General features: G+C 55.9%; 1 long non-coding RNA gene across 1 annotated transcript; it reads left to right on the top strand.

The window, feature by feature from the left end:
- Positions 1-1178: 1178 nt before the first annotated feature.
- Positions 1179-1727, top strand: LOC144582121 (uncharacterized). The gene is made up of 3 exons (XR_013534160.1): positions 1179-1295; positions 1424-1498; positions 1591-1727. It is a non-coding gene; the product is annotated as an uncharacterized LOC144582121 (long non-coding RNA).
- Positions 1728-5751: the final 4024 nt, after the last annotated feature.

Below are 5751 nucleotides of genomic sequence, written 5' to 3' on the forward strand. Positions count from 1 at the left end.
CTCAGAGGCAAGCAGACAGATGCTGTCCTCTAGAAGAGTTCTAGCCTCATCGGGAGGCGGGCAGTGGGGGAAAGGAGAGGGTGGGTTCCTGAGATGTTGAGGAATCAGGCTGCTGACGGCGTGGTCTGGGAGAGAGGGGGTGAGGGCAAAGGACAGGGTTCATCAAGGGACAGGCTTCAGGTCCAAATAACCCTGGACCAGTATGAGGAAGATCAGGCTACCCTGGGCATTTAGCCAAAGTTCTCCTGGGCACTGGTGCCCCAGCTGCCTTTCCTGGGCCACTCCATGTGTGGGTGAGGGGCTCAGCCTCCTCTCTGGCCAGAGATGCTACCTGGTCTGCTCAGGCCCAGCTTGCCCACTGGTCTGGTCTAGCCTCTCTCAGACTCATCCCCCAGGACCGCCTTACCTGTCTCCTGGTCCCCCCAGACCTGTTGGTGCAATACTTTGTCAATTTCCACGTGTCCATGGAGAACACGTTCTAGACGGCCCCTTCTCCCTCACTGCTGATTTCACAGGGGCAAAATGGGGGAGGCGGACTGGCACCCACTCTCCTGGCCCTCGCCTGCCAGCCATTGTCCACTCCTCTATGCCCACTCCAAGGCTTGGCACAGAAGGAGCTGCTCAGCAGATGTGTTAGCAGCAAGAGAACAAGGAGTGGCTGGGCACTGTGGCTCACGCCTGTAATCCTAGCTTTTGAGAGGCAGAGGCAGGAGGAATGCTTGAGCCCAGGAGGCTGAGGCTGCAGTGAGCTGTGATTGAGCATGCTACTGCACTCCAGCCTGGGTGACACAGAGAGACCCTGTGTCCAAAACAAAAAAGGGTGATGGGGAGGCTGCAGCCCGTGTGGGGCCACCTACCTGCCCAGCTGCCCTCGGGTGGCTGAGCTCCTCTCCCATCTCCACTGTGTGGATGGATGTGGGCCTCCTGTACCCAGACAGAGCAGAGCCCCGCAGGTATAACAGGAATTCTGGGGTGTCCTGAAGCTTGGTTTAAAGTGGGGTATGGATCCCATGCTCCCCTCCCTGTCCCCTGACTGGGTGGCTGACTGATCACATTTCGCCAGGAAAGGCACATGGCCTCCTGCGTGCTCTGCCCCTCCCCCTGCCCAGCTGTGTGCTGGGCTCCGGTTACCTGGCCCCGGAAGAGGGCATGACCTCCTTTCCCCCCAGCCCTGCCCCACTCCCCATCAGGCTGGACTCAGATCCCTATTCTGGGAACCCAGAAACCACCGCAGGGGTGAGCAGGAGGCCCTTCAGGTCTAGAGGGGAGGACTTCCCACTTGAGCAAGATGGCAGGTGAGTGCCCCGGCACCCAGGCCTCCGGAAGGGCCGGTCCGCATTCCACCACCTGCTTGCTGTGTTTGTTTTCTGCCTTTGTAAAGAGCAAGGTTCCATACTGACTTCTTGTTCTATTTATGTAACAGCATTTTCGAGTCCCCTAATATGTGACCTGAGACACACGGCAGTAAACACACACAGGGCCCCGCCGTCCAGAACCGGTGAGCTGGGACTTTCCTGACGCAATCAAATGGGCACTTGATTTCTGTTTTCCGACTTCAGCCAATTTCTCTCCATGGTTATTTCCCGAAAGCTCAGCTTCCCTTCCAAGATGCCTGCTGCGGTGCCGCTTTCCATAGCCATGTCTGGGACCCACCTTGCTCCCTGCCTGCCCCCTGGTCTTGGCTTCTGGAAATCAGTCCTGACCAGTGTGATACTCGCTCTTCTGTGGACCAGAGCATCCTAGGGCAGCCCTTAGATGCCGCATTCGGAGGCAGGAAACGCCTGGGACTTGAATGTATGCACTTACTATTTGGTGGGCTGGTCTCTGTCTGGCCATCCCCCACTTCCCTCTCCCTCCCCAGCCTGGACTGACCCTTGAGGACTTTCCCCTTCACTGCTGCCTTCCCTGGCTGCTCATCTGTCACCATGCCCTATGGATTTTGTGTCCCAAACATTTCTCGAATTAGTCCCTTTATTTCCATCTCCATGGCCCCGGCCTGGCCCACCATGTGGTCATGGATGACTTCAGTAGCTCCTCATGTTCTCCCACTTCTGTTTACAAGCCTGCTCCTACAAGCCATTCTCCCGAGTGATGTTTAGAAACAACTCAAGTCATCGCACTTTGCTGCTTAATATTCTTCAGTGGTTCCATTCTTAGGATAAAGTTCCAATTCCATGCCCAGGGTTCAGCCCTTGCCCACCTTCTCAGCGCCACCTCACACCTGGCTAACTCCTCTTCATCCTTCTGATGCCAGCTCCAGCTCCTGTGTCACCACCTCCGGGAAGCCCTCCTGGTCCTTTCTGACAGTCTACTGCCCAGTTCCTTTTTTAAGAAGTGTTTATGCCAGCTGTCATTGCATATTTACGTGTGTGAATTGCTCCTTGCCCGTCTCTCCTCCTTGGGGATAGTGACTTGGCTCAGTTTGCTCAACGCTATGTCCTCAGCATGTAACCCAGCGCCGGCCTTCCAATACTTGTTTGGTGAATGAATGAATGAGCCAATAAACACGTGGACACACTCTGGGTCTCTGGCTTTCCCTCCCGGGCTCTCCATGCACTGGCTTGCACAACAGCAGTTTCCTTTCCTCTCCCTGACCCCAGGTGATGGGGGCCTTGGGCTCGGTTGCTGTGGCTCTGTGGCATCATCCCTCCTCAACAGCTGCCCCTGTCCCTCCTCCCATGACCCAGTGTTCTTGCCCTAGAGACAACAACCTCCTCCTCCTTCTAGGACATGTCATCACCCCTTCCCACAGTGTAAACATGGGTGGCGGCTATAGACCTGCCCAGGTTCCAGTAAAAGCCCCCCTCCCATGCTGGGCTCCCCTCCCGCTACGACCCAGCTTGGCATAGCACCTTCCCTTCCCTCTCCTCCCCACCACCCCACTCCCTAGAAAGTGCAGGATGGAGCATGGCCTGAGAGAGGTCACTCTCCAGCCCTTGGCAGCAAGGGGGGCCTTGAGGCTGAGCGGCTTGTGGCTTCCCTAGCATCGCATCCCTGCTGGCCTGAGCTGGCCCCCAGCTTCGAGCCCCACCCGGGAGCTTCCAGCCCGTGTGTCGGATCCTGCCCAGGGCTCTGCATCAGAGCCTGCCCTGTCAGGCTACCAAACAGCTGAAGAGACTGGGGTAGGAGGGCCAGCCCAGAATGCTGCTGCTGGGAATCTGGGAGGATGAGCCATTGAGCCACAGACTGCGAAATCTGGGAGGTGATAAACTCTCTCTGGAAGGCAGATGGCCCCACTGACTAGGAAGCGCAGGGGTGTCACCACTCAGGTCCTCAGGGACAGACAACCTCTGTAGGCCGTGTGTGCGCGTGTGTGTGTTTGTGTGTGTTGTGTGTGTGTGTGTTTAGCCTCGGGAGTGGGAGGGGCTGAGGGGAGCTGCCATGCCCACCTGTGGCCATGATCAGTGGAAGCAGGTGAGGGGCAGGGGGCCGGCCCTGAGCTCTTCACACACTTTATCTCGTTTGGTCCTCACAGTAGCCTTGTGAGGGAAGGGCCATCATTCCCCTCATTTCACAGCGGAGGAAACAGGGTGGCCTAGCTGGGATTTGAATCTGGGGCCCTACTCCTAACCCAGATTCATTATCTGCAGCCCCCAGTCAAACCTTGGTGCAGAGACACAGCTCCACCCAAGGGGGAAGTCACCAGTCACCCCTCCACTTCCCCAGCCAAGCTCAGGGCCATGTTGGGGCCTGGGGAAGGCTGGCAGGAGGGGAGGAGTTGGCTGCCCCCTCACCCCCCGGCACGTGGACACAGGCTGGGGACTTGGCACTGTGCCGGCTCTCCCGGCAGTGCTGGGTCACCATCCACATCCCCCAGACCACACCACATCTGGCTGAGGCCCTGAGAAAAGATAACCCTGCTGAGGTCCACACAGGGAGCTGGGATGCAGGGGATCCAGGCCTGCCACCTCCCAGGCGAGGGCAGCACTCAAGAAGTCAGGTTCTTGTGGACTTTTAATCCACGCAAGAGCCAACATGGAGAAGCCAATGACATGCCATAGATATCGCAGCTCGCGTCTCCTTTGCCCCATGAACAATCTGCATGCAACATTTCTGAGGCCTCCACAGTGGCTGACATCAAGGGCCGCAGGAGGAGGGTGGCCAGCCGGGGCCCTGCCCTGCCCTGCCCGGTGGTCCTTGCAGAACTTGCTGCCCTCGCTAGGGTGGAGGGCTGCTTTCCTCACAAGAACGGGCTGCCACCTGCCTTCCAGGCATGAGGGGGAGAGTGGGAGGACCCTGCCCTGACTCTCCCCAGGGGATGCCTGAGCCCTCCACCCTTGCCTCGGTTTTGACAGTTTTGTTGGCTCCGCTCAGACAGTCCTTCAGAGAAAGAAAGAAACTCCCCTAACGTCAGAGCTGGAGGGTCCTTCAGAGGCCACCTGATAGCAATCCTTTCATTTTACAGGAGAGAAGAGACACAGTTAGGTTGCAAAGAGGTTAGAAGCCCTGCCTGGGGTGGCAGAGTGGCCGCGGACCCCAGTCCCAGAACAGCCAATTCCTTCTGCTGCGCAGATTGAGGCTGGACTGTGGTGTGGACTCACCTGGGCTCCATTCCTCACTCTGCCGTTTCCTGGGGACGTGACTATGGAGGCGCATCTTAACCTCACTGGGCCTCAGCTTCCTTATCTGTGAAATGGAGATAATTTTCTTTGGACTGTTGTGATGTTTCAATGATTTGATGCAAGTAAAAAGCATTTAGTAGTGTGTCATGCAAGGCTGGCTCAAATCTTGAGTATTGTTATTTTATCTTTAACTTTTATATTTTAGAGACAGGGTCACGCTCCGTCGCCCAGGCTGGATTGCAGTGGCACAGTCATGGCTCACTGCAGGACTCAAGTGATCCTCCTGCCTCAGCTGTCTAAGGACATAGGATGATGGGTGTGCACCACTGTGGACTTTTTTGTAGAGTTGGGGATCTCACTATGTTGCCCAGGCTGGTCCGGAACTCTTGGGCTCAAGGAATCCTCCTGCCCTGGCCTCCCAAAATGCTGGGATTACAGGCAGGAGCCACTGTGCTTGGCCTAAATTTTTTTTTTTTTTTTTTTTTTGAGACAGAGTCTCTTTCTGTTGTCCAGGCTGGAGTACAGTGGCACAATCTCTGCTCACTGCAACTGCAACCTCCACCTCCTGGGTTCAAGAGATTCTTCTGCCACAGCCTCCCAAGTATCTGGGACTACAGGTGCTCACCACCATGCCCAGCTAATTTTTGTATTTTTAGTAGAGACGGGGTTTCACCATATTGGCCAAGCTGGTCTTGAACTCCTGACCTTGTGATCCACTTGTCTCAGCCTCCCAAAGTGTTGGGATTACAGGCATGAGCCACTGCACCCAGCCTGGCCTATTATTTTTAATAGCATGGGGCTTGGTCTCTGGAAGTGGAAATGAGGTTGCCATACTTTCCTTCTTTTTTTTTTTTTTTTTTTTGAGATGGAGTTTTGCTCTTGTTACCCAGGCTGGAGTGCAATGGCGCGATCTCTGCTCACCGCAACCTCCGCCTCCTGGGTTCAGGCAATTCTCCTGCCTCAGCCTCCTGAGTAGCTGGGATTACAGGCACGCAGCACCATGCCCAGCTAATTTTTTGTATTTTTAGTAGAGACGGGGTTTCACGATGTTGACCAGGATGGTCTCAACCTCTTGACCTCGTGATCCACCCGCTTCGGCCTCCCAAAGTGCTGGGATTACAGGCTTGAGCCACCGCGCCCGGCCAGTTGCCATACTTTCTAACTCTGATTTCAGACTCATGTCTTGATG

This window comes from Callithrix jacchus, chromosome 4 (assembly GCF_049354715.1).
Source record: "Callithrix jacchus isolate 240 chromosome 4, calJac240_pri, whole genome shotgun sequence".
In the NCBI taxonomy this organism is placed as follows: Eukaryota; Metazoa; Chordata; class Mammalia; order Primates; family Cebidae; genus Callithrix; species Callithrix jacchus.